The sequence below is a fragment of the Amblyomma maculatum genome, chromosome 6 (genome assembly GCF_055883805.1).
Source record: "Amblyomma maculatum isolate TAMU_Amacu chromosome 6, ASM5588380v1, whole genome shotgun sequence".
NCBI classification, from domain to species: Eukaryota; Metazoa; Arthropoda; class Arachnida; order Ixodida; family Ixodidae; genus Amblyomma; species Amblyomma maculatum.
In genome coordinates, this window is record NC_139349.1 from 79,692,767 (window position 1) to 79,707,052 (window position 14,286).

A 14,286-nucleotide genomic window follows, 5' to 3' on the forward strand; every position below is an offset into this window, starting at 1 on the left:
GGCTCATTGAATAATTTTATAAAGAGGTTTTGGATTCTTACTTGAAGACGTGGGCACCCCATATATCATGTAGTACTAAGTGGTTATTTATTAGAAATCAAAAACAAAGTAAAAGATGTTTGCCAACCGCGGTATCTGTTATCTAATATCTGAAGCGCCTGCACTGGGGCGGCCATCGATTTAATTTTTTGAGCGGTAACGGATAAAGTGCTGATAGATATTTTCAAGTTGCATCCTTTAGTTTTAGGAATAATTTCACGCCAGCTACCAAAGCACTAGAGAAGATTACCTCCTTCAAAATTCTTGGCGACAGCCTGGCAAGGACAAAAGTGCTAGCTTGCTTGCCAGTGTTTCGCATCGGCTTGCGAAGTCATCTTGGGAAGCAAGTCAATACTTCCTACGTTTACAGTATGTGAACTGCACCTGTAATTGGTGGGGAAAAAAAGGAATAAAGCTGGCTGTTCCACGATTACTTGTCCACGCAACACTGCCGTGAAGCTAGTTCAACAGTTCTCAAAATGTTCCATTTGTGTCAAAATCACGTGATCGAACCTCACCGACACACGGGAAATATCTGAGCACGCTGAGTGCAGCACCACGAGTGCTCGTTGAACATGTCTTCCTTTGAGTTAAGCATGAAGGTCGGCCCTCCAGAAAAGCTAGTGTTCCGACCCTCATTTCGTCATTACGTACGTCCTCCACCCAGACATTTACACGAGCGATATGTGCAGTGTATGTCAAGTGGGTCCGGCGGACCAATGGCACATCATGTGGGACTGTGCCAGGTTCCCGACCGAAGCTGCATCCAGGACATACCCGCCGGAAATTTAAAGTGCTGTGCAAAATACAGACAAGGACATTCAACTATGGGCTGTCCAGCAGGCCCGGGGCGCGCTCGAAAAGCACAAGTCTCACAACCCACCACAAACGGGCCAAATGAGGTAGTGCAGAGTAGGGCATGACCCCGGGTCGACGCTTGGCCAGCGTTAACCCGTCGTTTGCCGGCTCCTTAATAAAGCTATACCTACATACATACATAAGCCGCTTCGGCTACAACGTCCTCTTCTGCTGGTAACACTTCAATAGAAGGTAAGTCTGCGCTTGACCACCACCCAGTAATACAGACAACACGTACAACCTGGCACCAGCGACGAAGCTCCTAGGATTAATTTTGCCAACTTTCCGCCGAGTCCCAAATCGACGCAAATGAATGCTCATCATCAAATTTTAGTTTTTATCATAGGAATAGAAAAGGTAACCCATCACGTCAAGTGTTTAAGCCACGTACTGCAAAATCAGAGAGAATCCTTCAGAGCGCCTCAGTGCGTTACAACCACTGTACACAGCCAACGCGAAAGCTTGCAGCGGCAGTTTCGAGTGCCAAAAGCGCTGGCCAGGTAACTACGGAAGTGGAAGAACAGAATAGATCAAAATAATGCTTCCCGATCATCTGTGGAAGCCTCGTTCCCAGCCACCCATTCTTCTTTCTATCACCAATGTGTCCACTCAGAAAAGGCGACCCAGGGAAGGGCTCGAGGTTCGTAGCGAGCCTCACTCGTCGCCAAGGCTGAAAAGAGAGAGAGATAGAGACGAGGTTCTGTTTGCCGTGGCTTCCCGAAGCGCCGCCGACAGATCTCGCGGACGCCTTCGCCGATGCTGCAGCCTGTAGCTCTGCTCTTCAGAAATAGCCGATGATAGTCAGCCAAGTGGGACAAGCGAGAAGGGACGCCCAGGAATCCCGAGCGACAGCACCGACGCGTCCCCGTCACCACCTCGCCAAGAGCGGCGTACGCGGACGAAAGCAGCAGCTCCTCACACCTTAGCGAGTCGCAACTACCGAAACGGCACAGATACAGAGGGCAGGAGCTACAACGAGTGGTCTTCCAGATTGTGCGCGTTATAATCGACCTATATAAACCCCCGAAACCCTCACTAATGACGATTTAGACGTAGTAAATAGCGAAAACGATAAATTCCGCAGGTCGGAACACGACACGGTGCCGGAGTTGCTCGGAAGACTAAAAGCGCACGCAGTGTCAACTGAGAGGCCGCTTTGCTTGTATCGCGCTCTGCAGTCGTCTGAATTTGTAAATAGGCCACTGGGAGGGATTTCTGTCACTCCTTCATCCGTTCCTTTCCTTCTTTTCCTCCTTGGTCTATTTACTTCTCCACTTTTTTTCTCATTTCCTTGTTCACTTGCAATTTCCTCCGTTCATTTCGTTTTTTGTTCCCCCCTTCCTCCTCCGAAATGCGGCCGCTGCGGCGGGGATCCGACCGGCGAACGTGGTGCTTAGCGGTGGCTCTGAAGCCACCGGTGGCTCTGAAGCCACTAAGGCGGGCAAGCTCTTTAGCAGCTCTTGCTAATGCGCCAAGAATAGATGGGTGACAACAAAACGGAGAGAGAGAAAAAGAACGATGCGAGCGCGCAGAGAGAGAGCGCCAAGCAGCACTTTCGTTGCGAATACCTGCGCGCACACAGTGCGGCGTTAACAAAAGCAATAAACGTTCGAAGGACGCAGATACATACGACCGCTTCGCATACGCCGACAGGCACACGCGAAACGGTAGACTTGCAGCCAACTAGCGTCTGCCTATTTTTGCTACGCGACGTTCTGGCGAAGTTTTGCGGGAGAAGCCGAGCGCGATCGCGATGTGTCCATCACCCACTTAACCGGGAAATACGTCTAAACGACTGAGGTTGTTGGGGCCTTTCGATACGTTTGTAGGAGGCGTGACCGAAAAGTAAAGGTACGAAACAAGGACCACGGGTGGTGCATGTTTATTTCGCAAAACATTAGCTCGGGAGGAACTGTATCACAATTCCGACCTTTATAAATTCATCCAGCCATTATCAAAACTGTGATATCTGAGGGGTCACCATTTGCACACCTGGTAGACGGAAGCCTCCCGTGCATAGGTGAAACCATGTCATGTGTAAACTCATTGTTATCGATGTACTGCTTCTCCTGCAGATGTTTCTTGAGATGAACAAAAAAAAACGAGAGAGAGAGAGAGAGAGAGAGAGAGAGAGAGAGAGAGAGAGAGAGAGAGAGAGAGAGAGAGAGAGAGAGAGAGAGAGAGAGAAAAGCCACGTCCTGGCCTACGGGGGTTATCCCAAAACCTCGCTCTTGAAATCTGCAAGAAGCGAGACGATGGAAAGCACTGTGCAGACGCAAGCGTCATCGTGAAACAGGCGTTTAAGTCACTTGGCAAACAGGGCCTCAATTGAATTGCACCCCTCTATAGCATATAGTAGCTATAGCTACTCCCCTCAGACACTCGCTGGCGGTCTAAGATCCTGTACGCGGTATAAATTAATCTGAAGGCCACCACCACGGCGCATCGTTCTCCTCGCCTCCTTTCACTCCCTCCTTCGTTCATTCCCTCCCGACGCGGTTCAGGCTTCCAGCGAATAGTTCCCTTAAAGGTCTATTCACACTCGCGACCCGCGAAGGACGCGCGACCGGCAGTCGCATGCAACCCGAGAGCAACCGATGTTCACACTTGCGAATGCGACTTGCGGGTTGCTTCCCACACCGTATCTTCCTTGACTGTTCACCACATAGAGTAAAGCTAACTTACGTTCACGTCAGCTGAGCCGCTGATTGGTTTAGCGGTTTGCAACCAGCAGTCGCGCGACTGGAAATCGAGCAGTGCCCGAACGGCCAGCGGCAGTCGCTTTTCGACCGATGGGGCCATTTGCGACTGTCGCTTTTCGACCAAAACGGTCGCGCGACCGCTGCGAGTCGCAGGTGTGAACGGGCCTTAAAGATAACTTTTTTGTGGTCGCGCATTTTCTCTCCTCATCCCAACGGCTCGGGACGATGACCCACTTTTCAATTACAACTGAAAAAGCTCTGGCTGCCGAAAGTGAAGACGTTAGCGCGCGGCTACTGCAGTTTCAACGTTGCCAGCAACGCGCCTCGCCAGCCAGCAATGATCGTCGCGCGTCGTTCGGCGTACGAACGAACGCTGCCTCCGCGACCAGGGTGACCGCGAACAGAGCCGGCCCGATCACATTACGTGCGACGCCGCGCTCGGAACCGTTCAACAATCAGCCTCGGCTTTCAGCACGGCGCAGCTGGCTGCAGCAAGACATTTCTCAGCGAGACATTTCCCAGCCGTCTTAGCCGGGGATCGAATGGCGCTCAGCACCCTCCCGCGTAGCCCGACACACATACACACCCACCTTTCCGATCCCGCTGGATCGGTGACGCTGAGCAGAACTTGTAGAAGAACACAGCAGCGAGAGACATTCTTTAATAAATAGTGTTCTTCTTTTGTTTTTGTCAGCCAGCGAGAACTGCAGAAGTGCCGTCCTACATGGCGGAAGGGGCTGAAGATGCATGTAGCAGAAAGAGAATAGGCGCGGAAATGTGTGTCCGCGTTTGTGCCGCCCAAAAAAGTAATAATGGCGGTCACATCAGTTCACGATGAGCGTTATTTTTTAGAAAATTTTTATTTAACCGCTTCCTAACCTAATCTTTTGGTCGTGATTGCAAAACCGAGCGCTGTAAAGGGACCACCTTCACCCCACTAGGCAGTGCATAATGTCTGCCTCCATCGGAGGAAGGGTCTCTTGTGATTCGAGCCCATGTGGAAAGAAAAATGAAGAGGAAACAGAGAAATCAGCTGTTGGCTTGTTATGCACATCGTTTTACGTGCAGGGGAAAATATCCATCATTTTTCTCCGTCTCGGGTTTTAGTAAACATGTTAATGGCTTTTATTAAGACTCACTAATGGGAAACTATCGAAATAATAGAGAAGAAATGTTCCATTGCCCCTGAAAAGAATTTAAAAAAAAAAAAAAGAAAATGATTGCCTGCTTCGTATTCATGCAGTCATTCTCCTGACTTCTGACGATTCGTCTGACTTTAAGCACAGCCACTGGAGAATACGTGGCTTGAAGGTTGCGCGCAACTTTCAAAGCGCCCTTAACGGAAGAGAAAACAACGGGGAACAGAAAGCTAACGCTCGTGTGTCAAGGAAGGGCGCGTAGAATGGGTGAGCCTCGATGCCTTTTGTGGTGCAAGTCCGCGCCCAAGATTAGCTTTCGAACTAGCATCGCTTGCCATGACAGCCGCCAGAATTCCCGACACCTCCTCTCCACCAGCTCTCACCTTTGCCTCGACTAGCAAGGGTCACACTAATTGAAACTTGAATGGCTGCTGCCGTTAATTGTCAGTATATCACTTCATATGCGCGGGACCTCTGGAAACCGCCCGAGTCACCTAGAAAACTTACCATAATTTAACGATATGAATGAGACTGTCACCTTTCACAATTACGGTTAAAATTTAAGCAGCAACCGTCAAAGCCTATTTCGGCGAGGAAAGTTTTCTGCGCACGCCAGCCTTAGCCTTTTTTTTTTTTCCTTGATTCTACTAGTAGCCAAGAAATTTCTTTTTTTTTTCTTTTTCAATCGACTCTTCCAAGCTTACCCTACTACGTCTGTCTTCTTTTTGTATGGCGAGACAGCTCCAGCGGGTACCCACAGCTCAGTGAGACGACCACGCTGCTCCCAGCCACCCACTACAACACGCTTTATCCATTGAAAATATACCGGGACTAGTACAACGGCAAAACTGAGCATTTTTCCTTCAAAGAAATGCAGCACTAAGAGATTCTCCGTTTTCAGCGATTCTACTGTTGCTAAGCTATCCCGACAGATATGCTTGTCCTGCATCACTGCCGTTACGGGCATTTCGAACTTTCTATCACTAAGCGGGCGACAGGAACTTTCAGGCGCCCGCACAAGAGCAGCTCGTTTTTTCAGCTTTGCGTAGACAGAGCCTTATGAAAATGTCCACGAGGTGAGCGAGCGGACAAACCGAGCTGATGGAAGGCTCAGTTCCTGCGCATCAACATTCCCCCGATCGCCACTTCTCTGCTTCCAGACAGAAAACACCTGCCTGTAGGGAACAAGGTGTTCACGGTGCTAAGTATGCACGTGTAGAAAGGAAACGCCACGTGGCCTCTGAACGTTATTTTTATGTTTCCGAAATTAATGCCACAGTTCTCCAGTCCCAGAATCGACGTCAACGTCATCAAAAGCAAGATACGAGCGGATTTCCGGTTAAGAATAAAAACGGCTGGGGGATGACAACGGATAGTCCGGAAAGTGTCCTCTAATGAATATAGTGCATTATACCTTTATTTGATTTTTACTTATCCTGTGCATTCTTGTCGCTCACCTCTGTGATTTCCTCTCCCTGACCCTCGGTCTCACTTTCTTTCCGCCGCCTCAATTCGGGTGCTTCAGATCCCGAGGCTGAAAAACTTCTTACTTCCGCTTCGATCATCATCATCATCATCATCATCATCATCCTGACTATACCTACTGCAGGGCGAAGGCCTCTCCCATATTTCTCCACTTAGCCCGGTTCTGTGCTAGCTGCATCCACTTGACCCGTGCGAACTTCTTAACCTCATCCGCCCACCTCGATATTATTTAATAAATGACCACGTACCACCACTGATGGACAGAAATTGCGTTTTGAACCTTGACACCTAACCCAAATCCCGAGTATGTAAGCAGAACCGTCCAACATAAGCAGCGAATTCTCAATAATTAAATTCACAAATTCCGCACTGATCTCTATATAAACTTACCTGGAACATTACCTGTAGTGCTAAGCTCTAAATAGCGACATGTGGCACGTGTTTTGACATAACCAGAAACCGCGACAAGACTTTTTTTTTATTATTATTATGGGACAACTAACAACCCTAGACTTGCAACGCGTAATGATGTTCCACAATCGCGGCAAACTACATGTCAGTACTGTTGCCGCCCTCAACGCCTGAACTTCGTCTCAAAGGTCAAGCTCGCACCCACCAATGAATTCGTAACAGTTAACCTAGAAGGAGACCCTTCAATGGGTCTAGAGTTATCCTTAAGAGGCGTCCTTCTCACAAAGTCTTTAGACAAGGCTACACCAAAGTAACATTTACTTCCTTTACGTATCATTGGTGAGCTAATCGGAGCCACATCAGCAGCTAATCGTTAAGTTTACCTATTAAAATGTGTACAGTACTCATTATCGACAAGATGGTCGAAAAAGAAAAAACTAACTTCCAACATAGCTTCCAACCACCAAAGCTGTGGGACGTCATCTTTAGGCAATGTATAATTACGCCAACACTGCGGCTATAGTGCTGGACATGAAAGAAGCCAACGCTCGTGGTTTAAAACTTGTGTTTCATAGTCACTGAAATCAGCTTCCGCACACCACTTTCCCCACAGTTGAGAATCCATCGTAAAGAGCCGCACCGTAGATGGAGGAAATAAGGACGGAATGGGTCCAACACCCCAGCCGAATCCGCAGTTATTCGTAATTAAGCATGAATTTTCCGAAAATTCGAATACCAAACTCGGACAGCGCGACGATTCTAAGCTTGTAATAGCGAATCCGAGGGTACACTGGCGAATTCAGAGGCACCGAAAAGGAAATCAAGAAACAAAAGCAAGGGTTCCCATGGAAAAATACCAACAGTTTTATTGCCACATGCCGCGTGTAGACCGGCACGGTCATGAAGGGACGAGTGATAAGCCCTGTGCACGCACAAAAAGAAAACAATAATAAAGAAAAAAAACCACTCCTCACGGTCCATGCGCGTGGCGGAAACGATGGGACCACGCCGCCCGGTCTTCCAGCCACGTGTGCACACTCGAAGGTAGGCAATCACGCCCGACGTCGAGGAACTCACACACCCGAAGTTGCGAGCCGCATGAAGATAGTTTCTTTTTTTTTTTTTTTTTTCGGAGCGGAGGATGAGGCACGGAGAGAGATATACGGGCGAGCGGGCGCGGACGCCTTGCATTCCAGATAATGCATTTACAGCATTCGCTACGTCACCTTGTAAATGCAGCACTGGAACGAAGCCATCCGTGCGCAAAGACACAGTGTCCGTCCCCTCGGCCACACGAGGAGAAGGAGCGAGAGTCTCTTTGCGTTTCTTTTCGGCCCACCGCCTCGGCACACGCGGCGCGTCGCCGCCGTCGTGATGGTACGCACACTTGTGCCCCGGTCGTCGCCAGCGCGCACCACCAGCTCGCATTGCCGAGGACGTCGCAAACCACCTGGTGTCATCACTGGGACGCCGCGGGAAGAAGCCTACAATCGTGCAGTGCAGGCCAGAGGTGTCGTGCTTGCGTGCAGGGCTCCGTCGAGAGGCTCTGCTCGCCGATAGCATGCACTAAGCCAGGAGGACTATGCGGGAAAGCAAGCAGCCACCGCCAATCAGCTACGCGGCTGACATTGCAGCAGCGAGAAGAGCACGGGTTGATCGCACGGGTTGATCGACCTCGTTTCGTCTAATCGGTTCTCTGCCTCAGTCAACCTGTGAGGATTCCTGATACGATACGCTGTTGGGTATTAGCGCCGCGAGCACTGCGGGGCAAGAATGTTGTTACGCACATTAACAGAGCACTGCCTAGCTGTACGCGCATTTTACACTCAACTTCCTCCACGCCTGCGAGAGTCCATCGTGACGAGTCCAGTATCCGCGTTACAGATAGCCCGAAAAACTTGCGTCATTATAGGTGCATGTGAGCTAGGAGAGAAGCCGAAAAACGCGAACGCCGTCGCAGAAATGCCGGGCATGGTGCCATCAATGCTAATACTGCAACTCAAGCGGCGAGCCTATTGAGTAGTGGAACTGCTACAGTTCTGATGAACCGCTGAATAGTAAATAGTTCAAAGGGAGCGCTCCAGGCAATACTCGCGAATGAGCCGAGAGTATACAAATATTATTCGGACGCGATTCTATTCGAATTCCTCCCAAGTCCGGCGCCTTTACTTTAATGCACTGCGTATTATAGTGACAAGCGGCGCAGCAAGACTCAAAATGAAGGGGAGTGCAACATGCACACTACGTAAAACAACAAGGAAACAGGACAGGGAACAGCGCAGACCCCAACTGCAGAGAGAACGCTCAACATCAAATGAAGAAGAAAAAAAAAAGGGAAAAGAAACACTAGGAAGGCATGCCAGCAAGCATCGCATGCCTATCAAGCTCCGTGAAGAAGGCACTTTTTTTTTAGTAAGCAGAGATCCATAGACGGATGCTGCACCGGCGATTGCACGAGGGTCCCACGAGGGGGAAGAGCGCAGAGGAGCACGCACGCACGCACATGTACACACAAACACACATACACAGACGTAATAGAGACCAGCATAGCGCACAATGTGGCGAAGCTGAAGTGAAGAGGTGTAGCACATCTTTGGCAGAAGTCGGAGGAAACAGAAAAGCGCCGGAAAACAGGGGAGCAGCAACCGCGGGAAACCAGGGGCGGATATTCTCTGCAGAGCGGGCGACGACTTGGCACAACTACGGCGTGCAAAACGTGGAGGGGCAGCGGTGCCTCCACCGCAGTAGCGCTCTCGAGCACACACACGCACACAACACAGAACGCCGGCGGTGGCTCCGGCCCGAGACGCACGACCGGGCGACCAGAGCGCGACACAAAACGGCCGACCGCCGGCAGGCAGCAGCAGTGCGGGTCGCCTTACGCCAAGCGCACCCCCCCCCCCCCTTCCCCCTCTTCCCTTACCGTCAAGCGCTCGTCCAGAAAGAGAAAGAAGAGAGAATAGGGCGCAAGCGAAGCACGCGCGCACCCTTTCCCCGGCCCTTCCGAAAAAACGCCCTTCATTCTCTCCCACCACCACCCCCTTCAGCCCACGTCCTCTAACTCTAACGGTCCTCGCCGGCCAAAAACAATGACGCAGGCACAAAGTAGCGCACTGCTGCCGGCCGGCAGAGAGCGACGACGACGACAAAAAGAGCGAAGGGGAGAATTAGCCGAAGCACGAGGAAGAAGTGAAGAGTGAGCAGGAGAGGGAAGAGGACAAATGGAGTTTGGGCACGGCGTGAAAGGCACAGAGCGGGAAAGAGGGCCCGTACAGAAAATCTAGATAAAGTAAAAGCAAAGAAGCAAAACGAGACAGATTTCGCGGACCGGCGAGCCGGCCGGCCGGTCCCCGTCGTACGTGCGGTCCTGCGCCGCGCGACGGCGGTGGTACTGGGCCGGCCGCTACAGTGCCGCCGCCGTTCACTTGGCATGCACGGCAAGGGCCCACGCCCCGTACAGAGGTGGTTCCGGTCGAGGGCACCACCGCCGCCAGAGAGCCACCACTCCCCCACCACCCTTTTTTTTTTTTTCTATACCCCAGATGGAACGTGCAAATCGCGATATATCAGAAATGATTAATATATATATATATATATATATATATATATATATATATATATATATATATATATATATATATATATATATATATATATATATATATATACATATATATATATATATATATATATATATATATATATATATATATATATATATATATATATATATATATATATGTAGATGCATCTACATATGTACCATACATATGTAGATGAACAAAAGCTATGGCATATAAATCTTCACGAAAAGCAGTTTTCGTATGCGTAAGAAATAATAAAATAATAAGAGCACATAAACAGAGCGCAAAACGCTTAAAACAGCCAGTAAGCAAAGAGGACATCTCGAAGCGGCCCAGTTCCCGCGGCGCAAAACGTGCGCCCGTAATGCCTATTCCCAGTAGCGATGCCACTGCCTTCCCGTCGAACTTCCGGCGTGCGGCGAAGCCCACAACAGCGCAGTAGGGGAGGGGAGGGAAGAAAGCGGAGGAGTTGCTTTCGTGCTGGCTCCGGGCCCTCGGCGTGACGGCGAAGATGCCGGGGAGCGCGCGTTCCGCGGCACTCGACAGCAGCAACCGCGACGAGACAGCAGCATCTATTTCGGACAGCGTCCCTCCTCCTCGCCTAAGCACAAACGCCCCTAAGAAAAAGCACATCACAGCAATGCGCTTTACAGCCGCGCGAGGCATTTCCCGAGCGGAGTTCGGCCCCCGTGCGCTATTCCCCTCTTTTCTCGGTTCGTCTCTCCCAAGCCTAGAACGCGCGTTCAACGAGAAGACGGGTCAGAGAGTGGTACACGAAGGCCTGGTGGACACAAAAACCACTCCACTGACAACGAGACGACTGAGGAGCGCAGACTCCCGACGCACTGCCGTCCGTTTGGACGCTCCTTTCGGCGACACTAGGTCGCGAAAAGGTGAGGCTGAGTCAAGCGTCCACATAACCTGCGTCACACGAGATCCGAGCTGCACGTGGGAGACGGTTCCTGCTTCCCGGAACTTTTTGTCTCGAGAGACAGGGGAAACGCAGGGACTGCTAATAAGCATGCAAAGAGAGAGCATAGGAACTTTTCAGGAACTTTCTTCACGAACTTTTTTTTTCTCGGATACAATATGCAATGGCACCTGTGTGTTGCGCAATTATCAGTGCACGCTAAACAACACAATTCGCTCTAATACTGAATTCCTCCATCAAGGCGTCCCCCCCAACCCCCGAGCTCATGTGTGGATTCTTAGGTCGCCAAACAATATGAAGTCATGCTGTTAAGGGACCAAGATCGAGCCCATGTGCTCCTCCAGCGTAAAATAACTTTCGATGAGTTTATTCCGTTTTCCCCGTAATTTAATCTCTGAAAATCTCTTGGAGGTGGCAGGTATATTTGCGACGTGCATATCATTGACTTTTTTCGGTGAATACAAAAATGGAGTTCAGCGCAGTAAAATTTTCTCCTCTTGGACAGGGGGAACGCCCCGCTCCCCTTTACTCCTGAGGACGGCCTGCGCGACTATCGTCTTTCTTTTGAATTGAGCGACCACGGCCGCAACGTCGAACGCACCTTTAAGTTCCGAAGGTGCCTTTTTTTATCAGCTGTGCGCGTGCGGGCTCCGGGGTGTCGTGAACCGGGCGCGTATTGACCCGATGCGCGCTCAGCGTCCGTCGCAGCAAATAATCACAGCTGTGCCTGCATTAGAGTAATGGGCGTTAACGAAGACAGCACGGGAGACGCCTGAGCGGCACACGGAGGCGACCATGCGGTTTTTGCAGATCCGCGCCAACGAGCGCGCACCAAAAGCGAGCGCTGGTCGCCTAGGGGACGGCCGCAGAGTAAACCGCTACATCTGGGGGGCCGGGGGAAGGAATCGATGCAGCCAGCCTCGTCGCCGAGTGCGCGCCCAACGCTTGCACACACTACCGTGAGGGCACGGAGCCGACGACGCACGGGCGAAATTGGAAGTGATAAAGCATGCGCACGGAAGTACGGCGCAGGGCGGCAGTGATGAACGCTTTACAACACAGTAGGGTGTGACCCTGCGTTAAATGGCGAAATTCGAACATCCCGTTTATTCCGCCTGACACTCTGGCCCCGTCAATATCCTGAGAATTAAAGAAGAGAAAACTGCCAACTAGCCCCTAAATTGAACTTTGCAGAGTTCGAAACATCACGGTATCTTATTTTCCCCTCTCTCTCGCTACAGCTTCAGCAAGCTGAAAATGGGCTCACGCAGTCACTTGAGGCTTCGACCAATGGACGGTTCGTGTAACCATATGGTCAAGTAATGTTAAGGTACTTCATGCAGCGTGGTGTCAGACGTGATGAACGGTGAATTACTATAAGCAGATGCTTACTCGTAACATTTCTTGTGCATGTGTGTGGACACTTCTGTCTATAGTATTTCCGCAATAGTTTATGCCTAACGCGCGTTAGAGGAAATCAGTCGCTGCAATGACTATCCACCGATATTTCCCGCGGGTCGAGAGGTAATCACGCAAATTACGTCACACTCACAGCTACCCTTCCCGGCGGAATGTCGCTCACCCAGTCTACTGCTCGCGCCGATGCTAAGCACTGCTATCACTTGTAGCCCTAGTGAGCCGGCAGATGAGTGAGGAGCTTGCTTACAAGAGTTGCTTCCACGCTTGAACCGATTATGGAACATTTCCGACCAACTCGGTACAGCTGAACGGCAAGTCATACGACACCATGCACCGAGCTCAGTTTTGCCCACCGACATCAGCTTTTCCTGCACGACTTCGGAAGGGTATAGGAAGCCCAACTCCAAGGAGGGAGAAAGTGGCAAGTCGGTCTTCGTAAAGGGGCGCCGAAACGCGAGCACATAGACGCTTTAGTGGCACCTCGAGCACAGACAATCCTGCATATATGCGACAGAACATGACTCCACGAGTAGCGCAGAGCGGCAGACCTCACGGTGGAAAAATAATAGAAAAAGAAAAAAAAAAAACATCGCCAAAGGCACGAATGCTTAGCACGCGCACTTTAACGCCGACAGTAGCACGTTCAAGTTAAACAAGTAAAAAGCGACAGACAGAGACAAACAGTGCCAACATGAAGACAGTTCAGAACGTTGATTTTGAGTCGCTGCGCTTTTACCCAGTGGTCATCTGCTAATGCGCTCGCCTACGCGCAAGAACCTGGCTCTGATGTGTCGCGCAGTATTTCGTCGAAGGCTTCAATCGCACATGGCCGATTCAGATCAGAAAGCCTGCTCTTGAGAGTGAAGATAAAATGCTAAGGACAAGTAACAAAAAGCGTGGCCCGAGAAACTCACCTTCGTCGGGGGCATCGCTGTAAGGAGACGCGTGGCTGCCCAGTTCGACTGATATACCACCAGCTGTGTTCACACGAGTCGAACGCAAGTGGGAACCCAGGGTGGTACACTGCCGAGCTGGGCACGACGAGGTGATTTCTCCGCATTGCTGATGCCCCATTGTTGCGCAGCTGCTGCTACGTAGCTGTCCTCTTCACGAACCACGGCGTTTCTTTTATCGTTTTCCGTTTTCGCAACCAAAAGTAACACGTAACAACTCCCCTATCGCTCTACGTGATCTACTCACGGACTTTGTGACAAAGACTGAGATGGCATGTGTATCCAATCTAGTTGCACCCGTTTCATTTAGCAGAGTTTTTGTGCTCTGCTGTAACTGCCAATAACGTACCAACTGCAGCTTAAAACCGCAATACAATTAGGGGCCGCTTATGGCACTTGGCAAAAAGAGAGCATCGCTTTCCCTAGGAAAACAGAGACGCCTATACTGAGATTTACTATTTCTTCGCAGTTGCAGTGACTTCTGATGCTGATTAATTTTCCAATTAGACAATACTGCATCTCATGAAAAAAAATTCTAAATACACCTGTGCTGTACATGGACTATGTACAGTGTGCCAAAAGAAGTAGGTAAGCGAAATAACCTGCCACTCCTACAGAACTCAATTTCAATCTCGCTAGCAAATTTCGAAACAGTCCAGCAAAGGTTATTCACGACAGCTAGAGAGAGGAGAATCTCGCAAACCCCCTTTTCGTAAAACAGCCAATCTAGGACGCCCCGCTTGGAAACCTCCTCGCCGGGAAGGT

The 14,286-nt window shown here is 50.3% G+C and overlaps 1 protein-coding gene across 1 annotated transcript in view; it reads right to left on the reverse strand.

Moving 5' to 3' along the window:
* The window catches only part of Polr2H (DNA-directed RNA polymerases I, II, and III subunit Rpb8), a 131,135-nt gene that overhangs the window by 19,432 nt on the left and 97,417 nt on the right, over window positions 1-14,286 (reverse strand). The gene's annotated exons all lie outside the window — the stretch shown is intronic.